The 19,129-nt window shown below is 37.7% G+C and overlaps 1 protein-coding gene across 2 annotated transcripts in view; it reads left to right on the top strand.

Annotated features, from left to right (window-relative positions):
- Positions 1-19,129, top strand: part of Map2 (microtubule associated protein 2) — a 269,160-nt gene that overhangs the window by 10,323 nt on the left and 239,708 nt on the right. Inside the window, exon 2 of one of the 2 annotated variants that reach the window (XM_005361447.3) lies at positions 15,964-16,033. The exons of the other annotated variant lie outside the window; for it this stretch is intronic. The gene's annotated coding sequence lies outside the window, so the exon portion shown is untranslated. The remainder of the gene's footprint in view (positions 1-15,963; positions 16,034-19,129) is intronic. 2 annotated transcript variants of the gene reach the window in all.

Raw genomic sequence — 19,129 nt, 5'->3', positions numbered from 1 at the left:
GTTCTGTAGACAAATATTTGAAAGGCATGACGAGCATCTTGGAGGAAAGAAATTAAGCAGAAACCATGCTTAAATATTTAAAGAGAAACATATTCTCTCCTGCTGCAAACCGAAACTCCAGCACTCTCTGGGGAATGAAAGGATTCTAACATTTTCTGTTAGAGAGTGCCTTGCTGTGTGTCCTGAGTCTCCAGATGAACATATTTAATTGACCATCGGAGTTGGAGTGACCTTTTTGTTACTGAGAAGGTGGCTGGCATATATTCCTTACAGGATTTGACCTACAGTTGGATAACAAATTCTGTGCATGGTTTTCTCAGAAGTTTCTTCATGTAAAGCCATTTACATGGGAAAACAGTCTTAACTGCACACCAGCTAAGACTGGGGAAGCAGCTCTCGTTAGATAAATTATTCTCCCTTTTTCCTGTTGGATTTGACCTATTTTGATAGTCTGAAATTTCAGGATTGTCTGTCAAGAGTTCAGACTGAGTACATTTCTGTACATACTCCCTTACATGAGAAGGACTCACTGTGTCCTTGCCACTTAAAGCTGGCTTGGCCCAAATGTTGTTTAATGTGTATCTAATTATTCATCAGTGTATTTATCTAATAAATCGAGGCTTCAGGTCCTGAAGGTAAAGTAGCTACTTTTCTGAGTATGAAGAATTCTGGGAGAAGCCATGCAAATTCTTGCATTCAAAGAACCAATATGTTTTATCAGCAGGGCAAAGAAGTTAGCAAAGAAAACAAAAACGAGCGGATACTTCAGATACAAATAGATGATACAAGGGATCTATAACAAAAACACTGAGTTTGGTTCCAGTGGGATGCACTGCCTTTGTAGGAAATAGTAATAAACATAGAGCCATACATAGAAGTGTGTGAGTGTTAAAGCAGAGGGAGGGATCTTAAGGCAAGCAGAGACCTTGCATAGCTGAGAAACATAATGAAGATCAATTACACCCGAGTCTGATGAACCTCAGGAATCTAATAAAACAGGAGAGTACAGCAGGAGGCAGATGCCAGACCTCCTGACTAGCCTGCATCACAGTTTGACTTGTATTTTACCTGCAGCAATCAAAAATTTGAGGTTGTAAAACCAGATTATTTTTGAAAATCCTTCACAGCTTTCAGAGATTAATTATATGTTCTACATCCCTTTAGAAAGATCTGTATCTTATTCACTAATTTGTTAAATCACAAGAGAGAAACAATTTCGAAAATTAGAAGCTAGTGGTAAGGATTGGAGTAATAATTTGATTTAACATAACATAAACAGATACAATGAAATTACATTCTTTTTCTGTTAGAGGATTACATGCATACTTAATTTAAACCTCTTAACAGCCTTTTTTGTACCCACATTAAAATTTTCAAAGAAATTTAAGCAAAACATTACAAATCCATATTTGCGAGACATAGACAAAAGAAAAACCCAATTCCATTCTCAACATAACAATATTCCTTGAGTATCTTTCCATAACACTTTCAATTGTAAACTGTCATGTGCTGAGGAACAGGCTGCAGGGCACAGAGAGGTACAGCTAGCTGGGAAGTATATCCTGCTTCTTAGAGGCAGTGGTGAGAACCTCCCAAGAATTCCAGTGAGCTGGTCTCTTCCTTGATGATCTTGGATCATCCGTCAATGAATAATGAGTGGTCTTTCTGTGCATATATCCCTTGCAGTAAAGTATTGGGTTCACTTTTTAGTTATTTGCACATGTGATGCAATGCTCATCTGGACTTATCATTAAACAATGAGCTTGATATTTTATCACTTAAATACTTTTGGCATGATTTGAAGCTGTTTTATTCTCTCAGCTTGTCTTTATTAAGAAGTAAAATATTTACTCATTTCTCCCCTTGCATAATTATTTCTACCAGGCATATTCAAAGCATAGACAATATATAGAGTGATGGCCATAGGCATATTCAGATCTGATTTGAACTGAAAATGTCATTGCCTAGGGACAACTGGAGAGGTATAAAACAAGAGATTGTGACCATAATATTGTAGCAAAGGCACAAAGACATTATACGGAAAGGTTTAAAAGTGTCATTAGCCATGATGAAGAGAGGATGTGACTGTATTCCATCAAAGGAAGTTCAATTTTGGTAAATCAGCATTTTTATTTTACAATGAAATATAAAACTACTCTTGATTTTTATTTGAGCGTCTTTCCTCTACTTCCATTATTTTAAGTCTTACTTTATAAAATGAATCACTTCAGTACAAAACCATTAGCTGTATCCATCAATATCTAACAGCTGCAGTTATTCAAATGCTCACATAGTAATAACAAATGGACAAATAATTTCAATGCATACTAAATTATGAATAATGTTCTTAGGATTACATTCAACTATGGGCTGTTTAATATTGAGCTATTACTAAACATCAAACAAAAAATAAAACGTTATGCAAAAGGATTGGTGACAAAATGAAACAAGAAAATAATGAACTTCCATTGATGTATACAGTCCTATTCATGTCAGAGAATATTAAATACACAAACCATTTTTCTCTTGTTGATGCTAGTAATGTAGACAGCAAAATGAGAATTAAGAATATTCTGAATGATGATATAAATTAGGCAGTATTCAAATTCAGAAGTGAAATTCATCACCATGTGCAGGAGTGAAAGGCTTCAAGAAGGAAATCGCACATGATGTGGGTACTAACGAAGCTGGGCTTGGACAAGAACCTAGGAAGGACAATATTGAAAGCAAAGGTACTCAGGTAACGATGAGCAGAGCACACTACATGGCATGACTGGGTTTCAGGTTTGTAGATCCTCACACACTGACTGTATGTAGATTTTATGACATCGCCAGAGCTGGTGACCCAGGAATAACAGTTGTGAGTGTGGTGTGATGATGTATTGGAATTGGCAAGAGAAATCTGAGAGGAAACAGTGGTAGGTCTAGAATTTCTATAATGTGATTTAGAGACACAAGCCTATTAAAAGTAGGAGACTAAGGGCTCTTTTGGAAGTATGGTTATAGACATTTTCACAAGTAATTTGGAAAAGATCAGTATGAAAAATGTAGGTGTGAGATGCTGGCAGAGCTGGCCTGGAGAAAGATAGACGTGGGGAAATCAATAAAGGTAGAATAATATCAGTTCTTATTGGGGTTGTTCCACATGCATACACAATGCACACTGTTTTTTTTTTTTATCAAAAACCTTAAAAATAAAAACTAAAAGAACTAATTGCTATTCATTTTTCTGATTTCTGAATTCTTTTTTTTACTGTTTTATTTTTATTTTTATTTATTTATTTTTTTTAAATTTATTTATTTATTGAGGATTTCTGCCTCCTCCCCGCCACTGCCTCCCATTTCCCTCCCCCTCCCCCGATTAAGTCCCTCTCCCTCATCAGCTTGAAGAGCCATCAGGGTTCCCTGACCTGTGGGAAGTCCAAGGACCGCCCACCTCCATCCAGGTTTGGTAAGTTGAGCATCAAACCGCCCAGGCCCCCACAAAGCCAGCACGTGCAGTAGGATCAAAAACCCATTGCCCTTGTTCTTGAGTTCTCTGTAGTCCTCATTCTTTCCTTGTACTTTTAAAGGGTAACTTTCTTTTTAATTGTCCCATTAAATTAATAGTGAGGTCATCTGACACTTTTAGAAACGAGTCAACTGTGAGACAAGAAAGAGCGTCCCATGACAATTACCTGAAAGATCTTGATACCAATTATATGTGACTTGATAATGATTCTTAGACACAAGTAATCAAGGGATCAAGGAGCGTGACAGGGTAAATGACAAATTTTTTTAAAGGTTAGGGAACATAGGAAAAAATAATGTCATGAAAGAAAAGGGTAAAAAATATAGAGTCCCTGGTAATCAGGTTGTCAGCAGCTTATTCTACCTTGTCAGTGTCTTTGTATGAGTTTGGTTGTTTTCACCATTATTCTTATGGCTTAGAGTGAAAGAGAAGAAGAAAGTATAGCAAGTTGTATTTTAAACAGTGAAACTCAGACAACATGTTGACTGATGGTCAAAGGCATGGTCAGAACTGATTTGAATAAGAAGCATCATTGTCCATAGACAACTATAGACTTGTGTCCATGGTATTATAGAAAAATGTACAAAGTAAATCAGATGTTAGAAGGAAAGGTTTTAAAGCATTTTTATGAGAGAGAGGGGTGGCTGAGGGAGAGAGGCAGAGACAGAGTTAGACAGAGAAGATCTGTGGATTATATCTGTAAATAAGTACATAATGGCACCTACATATTTAACCTTCATTTTTCTATTGATTAATTATTTTAAGGTTTAAAAATAGATTATATGATATGGGGCTCTTTCCCATATCACAAAATACTTCAAAGCCATAAAAACTACTGCCACCAGAGATTTTGCAACAAATTAAATAATCAGGACTCTGCTTCCTATGATGAAAATATGCTTCATCATGGAGTTAGCCACAACAATTTTATTTAGTATTTTTCTGAAAACATAACTGAAAAAAAACCTATAATCACATTTATCTTTCTCTGAGATCCTCATAATTGAAGAGAGGATGGCATAGCTTTGTGGGGAGTCCACACTCATAATTCAGCTCAGAGCTTTGGGTTATGCTAGACACATCTGGAATGTACTTCTGCTCAGCAAAGAGCTACTCACTATAGCAGAGCCAAGACAGCTCTTTCTCATGTTGCTTCTTGTGTCAAAGTCCTCAGGATGAAGTGAATACTTAACCTACACCATGACTCCTGGGAGTTAACTATCTCATTATATATCACCTGCACAAAATCTAAGTGTACACATTTTAAAGCATGATGTATTTAGCACAGAAACCATATTGCAAATTAGTGACAGTTGTGTTATGTAACTTTGTAATACAATCCAATAATAGAATTGAAAAAAGTTCCAAAGCTAAGTGTGTTTAATAATGGCATTTTTATTAAAGGCTTAATAGACACAGGTGTGGATATAAGTATTACTATATACTATATATAATATTATTATATTACATTACTCCAAAATCTTGGCATCTAAATTCACCTCTTAAAGAGATAGATGTTCAGTTCCTAGGAATTGAAACCCTATCTCAAGTGAAGCGAAGCACGAGATGGGTTGAATACATAGGGCCAGAAGGGTACAGAGGAAAACTGAGGCCATTTATAGCTAATATTGCAGTGAATTTGTGGGGTCGTGACCTACTGCAGCAATGGAATACCCAGATTAACATTCCTACAGCCCCCAAAACTTATGTTTTGGGGGAAGATATTATAGACAAAAGTCACCAGTCATTCAGGCTGTACAAAAAGACAAAGCAAGTGACAAACCTTCAGAAGTACTAATGACCCTGCCTTTAAAATGGTTAACTGAAAAACCAATATGGGTTAAACAGTGGCCTCTAAGCTATAGGCTTTAGAACAGCTAGTACAAGAGCAACTAGATACTTGCCAAATGGAAGAATCTACCAGCCCTTGAAATAATGGCTCTCTCTATCAAGGTATCTCTTTCATTGCTCTTCCTTTCTGTCCTTCCCCCAACTTGATCATCCTGTTACCTCATGTTCTCATCACCCATTCCCTCCCGTCTCTTCACTATCCCCAGTTTACCCAGGATTTCTTACCTTTTTCCCTTTCCTAGGGTGATCCATGTGACCCTCTGAGGGTCTTCCTTGTTCCCCAGTTTTCCTGGGGCTGTGGATTATGGACTGGTTATCCTTTGCTTTACTCCACTTATGAGTGAGTACATATGATGTTTGCCTTTCTGGGTTTGAGTTAACTCATTCAGGATGATTCTTTTATAATACGATCATTTTGCCTACAAATTTCATAATGTTTTGTTATTTACCACTGAGCAATACTTCATTGCATAAATGTACCACATTTTCTCTATTCAGTCTTTGGTTGAGGGGCATCTAAGTAGTTTCCAGGTTCTGGCTACTATGAATAATGTTCCTATTGATATAGCTGAGTAAGTGTCCTTGTGGTATGACTGAACATCCTTCTCTGGGTTTATAGCCAAGAGTACTGGATATGCTGATTCTTGAAGTAGATTGATTCCTAACTTTCTGAGACACTACCATACTGATTTCCAAAGTGATTGTACAAGTTTGCATTCCCACTAACAGTGGAGGAGTGTTCCCTGTACTCCACATCCTCTGCAACGTAAGATGCCATCAGTGTTTTTGATCTTAGCATTCTAACAGGTGTAAGATGGTATCTCAGAATCTTTTTGATTTGCATTTTCCTGATGACTAAGGATATTGAGCAATTTTAAAAATGTTTTCCTGCCATTTGAGATTCTTCTGTCAGAATTCTGTTTAGATCTAAGCCCCATCTTTAAATGGGATTATGTGGTATTTTGATGTCTAGTTTTTTGAGTTCTTTATGTTTTAGAGATGAGCCCTCTGTCAGATGTGGAGTTGGTGAAGATCTTTTTCAATTCTTTAGGCTGCCATTTCATCTTATATAGTGTGTTCTTTACATTACAGAAGCTTTTTATTTTTACTTTTTCCAAAAAAGTTCTTTTGGAAAAGTCTGTAATGACTCTTAGAAGGATTTCATTTTAGAGTTAAAAAATACCAGTCTCAGAAGCACAGGCATTATGCAGTTTTATTCAGATGCAGAATGTACAATGAACGTCATTGCAATAGTAGATAGCAGGAGATACAGGCCACTTGGTGGAGTACTTACCTACAATGCATGAAGCCCTGGCCTCAAGCCGCTGTACCACATAAATTGGAGCATGTTGTCATAAACCTGCAATCCCATCTAACAAGAGGTGGATCCAGGAAGATCCAGAATTCAAGGTCATCATACAGCCTTGCAGGTAGGCCATTTCCATGTAAGATCATGAGAAAAGAAAAAAGAGAAAAGAGGAGAGGAAGGAGGGAAAACGAGAGGGAAGACAGATGGGCATGTAGTGGAATGAATAGTAAGTGCAGAAAACGTAGTGATTGGAGTGCTGGAGAGGAGATGGTACCAGGGGATATAAGATTGAAGTTATGTATATGGAATAAATTTGATCCATCTAGTCTATAATGTGGTAGTTACAGATGATGATGATGTCTTGTGTTTTTGAGGGATGCTAGGAGAGTTAAGTATTTATACCATAGATATGCTAACTACAGGAAGAGATGCATGTTCAATTTTATGTTAAGTCAAAGAAATGTATTTAAAAAGTAAATAATTTGTTTTTATTCTGTCACTCATTAGATTTATAAAATTTAATAGTTAAAATGTAATGGTTTGTCCTGTCCCTTTAAGAAAAACAAGCCCACCTACTCCCTCCCCTGTCCACTGAGGCAAGTGGATTTTCCTTCAGCTTCCAGCCTGAGCTCCTTCTTTTTCATCCCTATCTCTAAAGAGGTAGCTTCTTTTCTCTTCTCCTCTCCTCTCCCACCCTCCTCTCTCTCTTTCTCTCTGTCTCTCTGTTTCTCTTTCTCTCTCTATCTTTTTCTGCTTTCCCTCTATTTTCCCTTTTTCTGCTCTCCCTTTATCTTCCCTTTTCCCCTTTCTCTTTCCCCTTTATATCCCAATAAATAAACACGACCTTTCTCTACATGCCGTGCCTATGCATCTCTGTTTCTCACCCACAGCAGCTCCTCGTGGGACCAGCTGACTCTCTGAGGTCTCTAACCAACCATGCAGCTCTTTGCCTGGGACCCACTGCCCCTTATGCTGCCCCTAGGGGAATGACACCATTTTATTTTTACCATTACATAAGACATTTAAATTTTTGCCCAAATATCTTGAAGAGTCATCATTTAATATCTATCAAATGTCTTTGTATTTCCAAGATTGCAGAGTTGCAACTGCAACTTAAAGAGTGGAATTTCTTGGGGTGACTTCACATCCCTTCAGATTCACTTTTTACTGTCATTTCTATGAGCCCACACTGCTACTCTTTTTTATTTGTCATTGATAAGACTACATTCTTGGTCTATTAAGTCCACAGCCACATATAATTAAGATCTATTTGTATTCATGTCAATACTACTTTGAATAACTTGACTGGTATGTGTGTGTGTGTGTGTTTTCACAAAAGAAAACTTATATACATAACTTTATGAATGAAGTATTTGGAAGTTGAATTTGAGTTCTCTTTTTTTAAGTTATTATATTTTTTATTGATTTTTATTGAGCTCTACATTTTTCTCTGCTCCCCTTCCTGCCTCTCCCCTCCCCATGCTCCCAATTTACTCAGGAGATCTTGTCTTTTTTTACTTCCCATATTGATTAGATCTATGTAACTCTCTCTTAGTGTCCTCATTGTTGTCTAGGTTCTCTGGGATTGTGATATGTAGGCTGGTTTTTTCGCTTTATGTTTAAAAAACACTTATGAGTGAGTACATGGGATAATTGTCTTTCTGTGTCTGGGTTACAGAAAAAAAAATGATGTTTTCTAGCTCCATCCATTTTCCTGCAAAATTCAAGATGTCATTTTTTTTCTGCTGTGAAGCACTTCATTGTGTAATTGTACAACATTTTCCTTATTCATTCTTCGGTCAAGGAGCATTTAGGTGGTTTCCAGGTTCTGGCTATGACAAACAAACCTGCTATGAACATAGTTGAGCACATGTCCCTGTGGCACAATTGAGCATCCTTTGGATGTATACCCAAAAGTGGTATTGCTGGCTCTTGAGGAAGGTTGTTTCCTAATTTTCTGAGAAATCACCACACTGACATTCAAAGGGGCTGTACCAGCTTGCATTTTCACCAGCAATGTAGGAGTGTTCCTTTTACCCCACAACTTCTCCAGCATAAATTGTCATCATTATTTTTGATCTTGACCATTCTTACAGGTGTAAGATGGAATCCCAGAGTTGTTTTGATTTGCATTTCTCTGATGACTAAGGATGTTGAACATTTTCCTTAAGTGCCTTTCAGCCATTTTAGATTCCTCTGTTGAGAGTTCTCTGTTTAGACCACTTACTAAATATAACCTCAGCAGCACAGAAACTGAGAGAAAATAAATGGGACCTCCTGAAATTGAGTAACTTCTGTAAAGCAAAGAATGTAGTCAACAAGACAAACTGACAGCCTACAGAATGTGAAAAGATCTTCACTAACCCCACATCAGACAGAGGTCTGATCTCTAAAATATACAAAGAACTTAAGAAATTGGTCATCAAAATATCAAATAATTCAATAAAAAATGGAGTTCTCTTTTAGAGAAAAGATTTATATGTTCTTAGGAACTGAGAGAAACCATGAATAAAATACTCTCTCTGCTCCACAGAAAATGGCAGGCTTTGCATTCATAGAGTTTTGCATCCAATTAGACAATCTCAACACTTAGAAAATAACACAGCCTCTCTCTTGTTAACATAAAAAGTGATTAGCAAACTAAATTATTGTTAACTTATTCCTGTACTTGGGACCATCATATATAACATGAATACAGAGGCATGTGTCAGCTTTGATATAAAATAATATAGAATACTGTGTAACAGTTTCCTCTGACACTGAATCATTCCATCTTACAGGAAAGTTTTCTTAGCAGGAAATTAAACAACTCAAAGTAGCTTCAGGAAGTCCCTATCACTGACAAGATTTGCTAGAGCTCTCTCTGCCAGAGAAAGCAACAAAAGCTGAGAATCCCTCTCAGACTAACAGGTAAGCTGTGCAAGGAAGGAAGACTCTCTGAGACCAGATCAGCTGCCTAGAAGAAGCAGAAACCAGCCATGATGCTTGGGAGAGGTTAAGACCAGAGTTATTTAGAAAGGACGTTTTTCAGCCTGTTGAACTACATGTAGACTGTGTAGTGTGCTCCAGGTTTCCCAGCTTTGTGAGCTGTCACCCATGCTGGGATGGCCTTGGTGCTGTCTTTGAGACATTTCTGCTTCTCACCCTTACAACTTCTCCTGTAAGTAACTCAATAAACCAAACCAGGTCACCAAGTTTGACTTTGGTTATATCTATACTTTGGTCTGTCATGGGTTCCCTATCTAGGGTAAGTAGATGTATATGTTGAGTATCCCCAGGAAAAGCTTTGTCATACAATTATTAATTTCTGATCTTTTTTATAAGTTGCTACACTCTACACAATAAGTTTTTAATCATGATAAATTTATAAACATTCTATTGCATTATGATTAGCACACAAAATCATTGTATGTAGACCATGCACATTTTATAAAATGGTAAAGTTTTAGATCTTTATTTTTGAAAAATAAGATAATTTAAATTTCTAAGTAGATAATATTCACATGTGAAGGTATAGTTTTATTTATTTGTCTAATATCTATAATAACATTTGTTCTCACTTATTTATCATGATTCCCACATTTCTGCCAAGAAAACTGTGAAGGAAGGAAGGTCTTAGTAAACATTTTAAAGGAATTTATAAGTAGTTTTAGATCAATTTGTTTAGGAGAGAAAAACTTAGCAAAATACTTTGTATTATGATACAAGATATCAAAAGCAGAAATGGTGTCTTCTCTTTTAATGGTAAAGTTCGGAGTGATCAAGACTAATTCTCTCTCTTTTTAAATATCCACTCTTATAGAACACTCAGCCTTGCCTTTTAAAGATATAAGAAGCTTGTAAATGCCTTCTCTCTGAGGTCTTCAGAAAGTCATCTGACTTTCTGACCTTCTAGCTCCTGATCTACAATGTGAGGGAATATGTTTAATTACCTCCAGCATAGCTTCATGTTCTGTGGTTCACTGGAAGGCAATACAGTAGCTCAACACCAGAGCACATCAGTTCATCCTGTTAGTAGCTGCCTGCTCTGCCAAGCCTGTACTAGTTAGAATGCTGGACAAACAAGGTTTTCATTAGAGAAGACCAAATGTCACAGAGGAGGGCGAGACTGATGAGGAGCCTTTGGGAGGAAACAAATTTATTCATTAAGACCATCTACTTTACATTCAGCAAGTGCTTATTAAAAACCAATTAGGTGGCCCCTACTGTGAATGCCATATTAGAAAAATGAAGAACATAATTAGATTGTTTCCTTCCCATCCAGGAGCTTGTTCAGTGAAGGGAAGCAGTCACCTCACACTCTTTTGGTGACTGTCAGGCTGTAAGTAAGTAGCTCATCACTAGCTTATCTGATTAAAACCATTTGACAACATCCTGAGGTAGAGGCTTTAGCGTCAGAAGGTTGGCTCATCCTTACCTGCGTAGCAAGTTCAAGGCCAGCCTGGCATATATTAGACACAGTCTAATAAAAAAGAGACAAAACAGAATAAATTTAAAAAAACACTGGAGAAAGAAATGTACACATGATAAACCTTAATTTAAGAAGAGCCACACCGTGATATGGTTATGAGTTAAAATGACAATTTTTGGTCGCTTTGTGTGAAAAATGTGTTTTTTTTTTTTTTAGCACATAGCTGTACATAAAGACATAAGTAATCAAAACTGTTGGAAAGGACTAGGTTGAGGCCAAACTATGCAGAGAAACCTAACCCTGTACCTTTATCACTTGTGACTGCACTTTAGAGAGCTGCTGTGTTGTTAAGGCAATCATATCAAGAGACAATAAATAAAATGTTTATATTCACTAATCTGCATGATCACGTTTTATTTACTTGTGTAGTAAGTCTTAAAATAGCCCAGCAGATTTACTATAAAGAAAACATTTCTCAGGGACCCATCAGGTTTCTTGTTGCCTGCAGATGATGTACAAAGTCCTTTTGAGTCCTCTGAGAATGTCTTTGACTTGCTGTGTCCTTGGAGGACATGACGCTTTGCCAAAGGAGGCACAGCTAAAGGAATTACTGTACCGCTTTCACAGTGGAGGGCAGCTGTTTGGAGCTATAATTAAAATGTAAATTATCGAAGGGGAATAATGAGAGCTATTTCTTTCAAACCATCTCCAGTGCAATCAGAGTGAGAAAGGACTTCAGGGAGACTTCCTACGATGGACAAGTCACAGATGATGAAGTGAGGAGCTGAAAGGGAAGTGATTTATAAGGAACAACGTGGACACAACCCGTGGATTGTCTCAGACGCTGGGAAGCTGAACCAGTCAAGAGACAGACTTTCAGTTCTGCTGGGCCTGCATCCAGATCATGCGATAACTGTGCATGGAACCCAGGCACCACATCCCTGCCTCACATTGGGGCTGTGAATCGACCTACAGTGTGAGCAGCATGAGGTGCCTTTCAGTCCGTGAACTGAAACAGAGGACCTTTAATAGAACGTCATACGAGAGCAGACTAGTTAGATTATAATCGTACTCAGGGGTTGTATACTGATCACAATAGGGAAACCATGAACTCTTTCCAGTGAAAGGATTTTCATGAATCAGTTGTTTCTGTTACCTTTATGCTCATGTTTGAGTGTTTTATGGAGCTTCAGCTGTCCCAATCAGTGCTGCAATAAGTCAAAATAGCTTATGTTCCTTTGGCTATACACACTAAGTCTTGAAATTCAATGTCAGTCAGACATAGTGGCTCTGAAATGAACTTAGGAACTGTAAAACATTGATTTATAGCACTCTTACAAAAAAACAAAAACTATTAAATTGAAGTATAAAACCTGAACCTCAAATTTTGGATGGTGTGAGGTACAATACAGGTTGCTGTGAAATATTAATTAATGGTTATGTCTTTTGTATGATGGTATCATCATTAAGGATATCATATTCAAGTAGTTAAGGATTGAAGTTCAGCTCGTTAACTTAATGAAATAAGAGCTAAGAGAAGGTTTGGTATGTCTGTTCTCACACTGGTGTAGCGTTTCCACTGTCAGAGCTTTAGCAAGCGTCTGTGTTTGGCCTGTGTCCTAGTCTGCATTCAGCTGGGACTTCTCCCCTGAAAACCAGGCTCACAGAGTCAAGGACCTGCCGGTGCTCTCACACCTACCCCTGGGCAGCAGAGAGCCCCACGTTTGTGTGGAGCTTACTTCAGCAGCCAGCGTGCTCCATCTCTTTCAGTCCTATCTGACACCATGGTGCTGTTCCCAGTAAGAAGCCACAAGTTACCACAGGCTTCTAAATATACATCTTTCCACTCTCCCCTTTTCATCTTTACTCTCATCGAATTTTTTCTGGACCTTTCATCTAAAAATGAAATATTTGATTTCCATGCCTCCAGTCTTTTCTCATGGAGTTCAGACCTTGTATGAACCATATAAACTGGTGCTCTTAGAAACTGCTTTTTTTTTTTTTTTTTTTTTTTTTTTAGACAGGGTTTCTCTGTAGCTTTGGTGCCTGTCCTGGGACTAGATCTTGTAGACCAGGCTGGCTTCAAACTCCCAGAGATTTGCCTGCCTAGAAATTGCTTTTCTAAACATATCTCTTCTTAAAATCCTTCCTTCAGTGTCTAATTAATACAGCTTATTAAATTTAGCCACACAAATCTGAAAGCACCCTACCTTCTCAATCTCATTTTCAGCCGCACCTTGTTTATATTTCTGGCTTTAGAAACACCAGACAACTTGCATCTCCAGACACCACTTGCTCTCTTCTTTCTGGATGAGTCCCCCTCCTCCATCATCTGACTAACTGCTTTCATCTGCAAAGCCAGCTTTTATATTTGCATCTTGCTGCATATTTATACTTCTTGCAGGAAGGAACTCCCATATTCATTTTTATAAATCCAGCTTCTACCAGAGTGTCTGGCATATTCTATGCACTACAATGATTATTTTTGAACTGAACAGCAAAGTTGGTTCATAGTTCTATTTAGCTTTTGCTAGTGGATTCTTTCCTAAGTTGTTACTTGCCCGCTGTGTCATACCTAAGAGGGAGCTAACTTCAGTCAGATGATTTAGTGCAGCCACTATGTTTTTAGTCATATTTTGTGACCTGCACTGCCAGTCTCTTCACTGTTCAGTTTGAGCATAGCTGTCCTATCAATGTACGCACACTTGGGAGGCTATCTCTCACCGCTTCTTTACCTTGACGCTGGTGGAGAGCTTGAGGCCATGATGGCGAGCTTAAAGTGTCTTCCAGGTCAGATATGGTGTGCACTGGGATTCAATAAACACTTGGTGATTTTTTATAAAACATGAAAACACCATACTTTCTAAAATGTTCCCACACTGTTACGGAACAACAAAACTAAGTTGCTAATAGGCGGGACGGAGCCAAAATTCTCACCTAGGGAGACGTCATGCTATGTGATAGGTGTCTACTTTTCACATCTCTTTAGTTCTGCGATGTTGTTATTATCTTAGTTTATTATACTAAATGGCAGGGTTCACTATGGCATTCTGCTCATAGGTCTCATCATACGATACTGTCATTTGTTCCCTTCCTTCTTGTCTTCCCTTATGCTTTCTCTCCCAACCCCCCTGTGCTTGATGCTCCTTCTTCTGGCCTCCACTAGGTTCCCTTCCTCTCCGTCCTTCTGTGCTAGACACCCCTTCTTTTCTGGGAGAATCTTTTCTGCTTTCATGTTCAGTTCTGAGTGTTGTTTATTGTAAAACATTCTTTTGTACAGTGGGCATTTCTCATATGTTAAAGTAATGCTAACATTTCATAAAACCTAAAGGGATTTGGCTAAAGTTTATTGCCTTGCTTAACTTAATAACAGTGAGTGATTGAACAAATTAACCATTAATATCTGGACATTTATTAAAGTTTTTCCTCAAACTATTTCAGAAAAGTAAAATCCTGAATTTAAGTCTCAGTTGGAAATGAGAATTTTGAATTTATATGCCTCTCTCACTCACTATTTCTGATATACCCAAGGATTAATTATATTAGTCTCAATGAATAAAAATTAATAATTTATGACTAATTCTTACACAGATGAACATTTTTATAATGCTGATTAGTTCCTTGTAATTGAGGATTTTGTGTGAAAATTGCATATGACAATTAGGTCAGTTATAAAAACACATTCTAGCCGGGCGATGGTGGTGCACGCTTTTAATCCCAGCACTCGGGAGGCAGAGGCAGGCGGATCTCTGTGAGTTCGAGACCAGCCTGGTCTTACAGAGCTAGTGCCAGGACAGGCTCCAAAGCCACAGAGAAACCCTGTCTCGAAAAACCAAAATAAATAAATAAAATAAAATAAATAAAAACACATTCTAATCGTACCCGCCACTTTACTAGCATTTTTGGGGGGTCTGAGAGAGTGGAATAAATTTTTAACTTAATCCAGGTTTATCCCTCAGTCAAGATCTGAAAATTATTTTTAACTAGTTTGTTAGAGGGAAAATAAAGATGAAAATGTATCTCAAATCTCAATGTAGAAATGAGCGTAGGGGTATGTGAGTCATTTAGCTAGAATTCGATTATAATGAATTATTTTGAAATTGAGTCATCATTGTGATTCACTGTGCTTTTCAACAAAACATTATTTGAGAAAGTGTGAAAGACACATGGTTTCTGGATTAAAAGTTTTTGGTCATAAGATATTTTTAAAAAAATAATTACTTAAACATATCTAAAAATTTTGAAAGTAATATACTTATAAAAATGCCTGTCACTTTAAAACAGTGTATGCCAAGGTGCTGGAGCGATGCACGCATGTATATGCCAAACAGAACAAGGTTTCTCCTTTTTGTCTGAATGTTGCATTGCTCTCTACCAATTCTCTAACCAATAAATATTCCCCAGACTGTCTATGGCTTCTGGAAATAAATATTCCTGGTGTTGTTCATTCTGCTTTAGAGCCTGTGGGAACATTTGAGCTCCCAAAACCTTTACCACACACAAGTATTGGTGACCCTTCAAAATGCTCTCAGACTTATGCAACTAAAGAATTGCTCAGTATAATGTTTCAGATGGGAATTAGAGAAATTAAATATTGTCTCTGTGCACTTAAAAGATAGTTGTTTCAGACCCGGAGCCATGAGAAGCATGGCGGAATTCTCAGGTTAGATGACGCTGGAAGAGAACTTTACAAGACAGTAACTGTGCGTCAGTCTGTCTGCTCAGAACGAGTGGATGGTGAGCTCTCAGGGTTAAGTTTTTAAAAAAACCCTGAGGTTAGACATGAGTTTTTCGACACAGAGGTTGCAACTTATTTAAAACACACAGACAAATCTGTGAGTGGAGACAATATAGAAGTTTTGATGTTCTTGTTTCTTATAGGAAATAAAAAAAGAAAAACAAAGTCCTTCAGAACCCAAGATCCTGGGCGCATAGAAGATCTGTAAAGAGAGTAAGTTTTACGTAACATCTTATCTGCCATGGCCTATCAAGTACAGTCAAGAAAATCATGTTCTCCCCACAGGACTACAACAGAGAATAACAATCAGAGGCATTGGCAAGCCATTTAAGCGCCCACATCTTCCCAGAAAATTACTCAGAATAGAAATTTGCATTGATTATTAAGCAGCATGCTTTAATGATGTGTGAGCTTAAGCACAACAGGCATACCTGGCACTTCCTTCCTTTTTTCTACAGACCATAAAACTTACTATACCGCAAATGAACAAAGACTATATATTTTTTGACAATGAAAGCCCAGGTCCTACTTTCTGCCCATCAAGGAATGCCATTAAAGAAACCACTATTTCAATTCATGATGTTAAACAGGTCATATATCTGGCACACATCTATAGCTCTATAGTGTTTTCAGCAAAAGGTGAAATTACTTAAGAAAAGGCACCACTTTTAATACAGTACTTTCTGTCTATTACTCATAGTTCTATATGTTGACGAATAAGCATCACATTTAGAAGACAAGGCCAGTGCACCCACGAGTGCTCTGGACAGGCTAGAGGACTTATATTCACGCAGACTTTACATAAGCACTTTGACTGTAGTTTTTTCCAGTCATCTCTCTCAGTTATTTCCCTCTTTGGACTTGTGTTTAATACTGCATTGTGTATTTTGTCCTTTTCACCCAAAACGCCATAGCTTTAATATATTTATCAACATTCAGTAATTTTCCTTTTTTTAAAACAAGAACTGTTTAATTGTATTGGAAATGTTAGTTATTTAATGGTAAAAATGAAAGGCTTTAATTTTTTCATTGATTTTAATGAGCTCTACATTTTTCTTTGCTCCCCTCGCTGCCTCTTCCCTTCCCCTCCATCCCTCCCCCGAGGTCCCCATGCTCCCAATTTACTCAGGAGATCTTGTCTTTTTCTACTAAAGCAAAGAACGCCAGCCTACAAACCACATTCCCAGAGAACTTAGACAACAATGAGGACACCAAGAGAGACTTACATAGATCTAGTCTACATGGGAAGTAGAAAAAGTAGAAAAAGTCTTCGAATTTTAAACAGTGGAAAGTTCTTTGAATAACTAAGAGATGAATGAGTCAAGGAAAAAATTTTATGGTAGTGATATAAGCATCTGAATCATATTATTAAAGTAGGCTGGAGGAAGAGGGTTCTCCAGCTGCCTTATCTCCCCACTCAAAGTTTCCTAAGTATATTTTAGTTTTCTCGGATCATATGACATTTCCTCCTACTGTTTTGTAAATATTGTATTTTTTCTTATATTTAATCATGTGTGTGCATGTAAGTGTGTATGCATATGCACATGAGTGCAGGTGTTCATGGAGGCCAAGGGCATCTGATCCTTCCAGAACTAGAATTACAGACAGCTGTGAGCAACCTGAACTGGGTGCTGGAACCAAGCCTAGGTTCCCTAAAGATCAATCAGCATTTATAACCATTGAGCCATCCCTCCAGCCATCGTTATTTTAAATAGACTAAGTACTCCAGATTCTGAAGCCACTGTCCCTCTATGAGACTTAGTTGGCTCATTTCAGTCTAGGAACAAAGCTATTTGAGCTATTAGTGTGTACTGCAGATAGTGTGTACTGCTCTAAGTGCCTGCAGAATGCCTAGGACCCATAAGCCAGTCATTCTTCCCTTCCAACAGAGCTAGATTGCCACGGCCCACAGCTTGCTCGCTCTGGAGATAATGTTAAGGTAAATGACTCAGGACGGGCAGTTCTTCCTCTAGAGTTGAGCTTTATCTAGGCCCGAGATTGTGGCCTTGAATAAGACCCTTTATATTCAGCTCCATCCAAAGACATGATTTTTTTAACTGATAAAAATGTGACTTTTAGTGACTCAGAAACCTTCACATTTGATTATAAGAACAAAGCCATTTTCATAGAAAACACCAATGCCACCTGAAGTTTTGTAACCTTGCCTTTTCAACCTCGCTATTGTGATCACCTTTTAGGGCTCAGAATCCTACCATTCAGACCTCATTAAAACCACTAAATAGTGTTTTTCATAACTTAAAAGTACATAAAACTCATTTGAGGCAGGGAGGAGAGAAGAGATGTGTAGCACAATAAAATCAATAAAACACAACAAAAAAGAAATACGGTATCTTCAAAACAATTTCTCACTCACATGAGAAGTTCTTACTAAAAATTCAGATCATTTAAAAGCAAGACAGAACAACAGCTCAGCCTAGAATGTTTTCAGGGACACTGTCTCTTGCTATTCAAAAGTACAGTCTTGGATTTCTGACAGATATTCTTGGTGGTATTTCAATCCCTACAGGGCAAATAATTATTCAAGCTAGAGTCGGATAAGAACTGATCCTCTGAGTTTGCTATATTGGCACTGCCAGTTCTTTCAAATAAGAACTAGTTATATCCTGATCCAGAAGATAGAGGAAAAGAGCATAGCCAGGCTAAGAGCGATAGATTGAGGTCTGGCAAGTTCAGTAGAGAGTAGGAAAGCCCATTTGAAATGGTCAGCTCATCACTTAACAATTTTACTTTAAGGAATAAATATCATCATCTCCTGGAAAATTTTAGAGTGTTATGTTCTCAGGGCATGAGAGATTGCTCAGTGGTTAAGAGCATTATATGCTTTTCCGAAAGGACCTGCATACATATTCACACATTGCTTCCCACCATCCACATAGGGCAGCCCACAACCACCTGTAACTTCAGTTCCAGGAGACCCAATCTCTTCACACATACATACATACATACATACATACATACATACATACATATACTCACATATGTATACACACATACAGACACAAATACATACATCATATACACACTCAACACACAAGTTATACACACACATACACATCATATATACTCACACATGCAAAGACACATACACAATCACACACAAGCAATGCACATGCACACATACATACATACACATACACACACAGATGTTACACACACAGATATACACACAGCCTGACTCACGCATGCAAACACATACACACACAGATATACACACAGCCTTACTCACACATGCAAACACATACACACACACATACACACACAGATGTTACACACACAGATATACACACA

Source organism: Microtus ochrogaster, linkage group LG4 (genome assembly GCF_000317375.1).
Source record: "Microtus ochrogaster isolate Prairie Vole_2 linkage group LG4, MicOch1.0, whole genome shotgun sequence".
NCBI classification, from domain to species: Eukaryota; Metazoa; Chordata; class Mammalia; order Rodentia; family Cricetidae; genus Microtus; species Microtus ochrogaster.
Note: the sequence above shows the minus strand (reverse complement) of the source record. Positions and strands in the feature narration are given on the sequence as shown.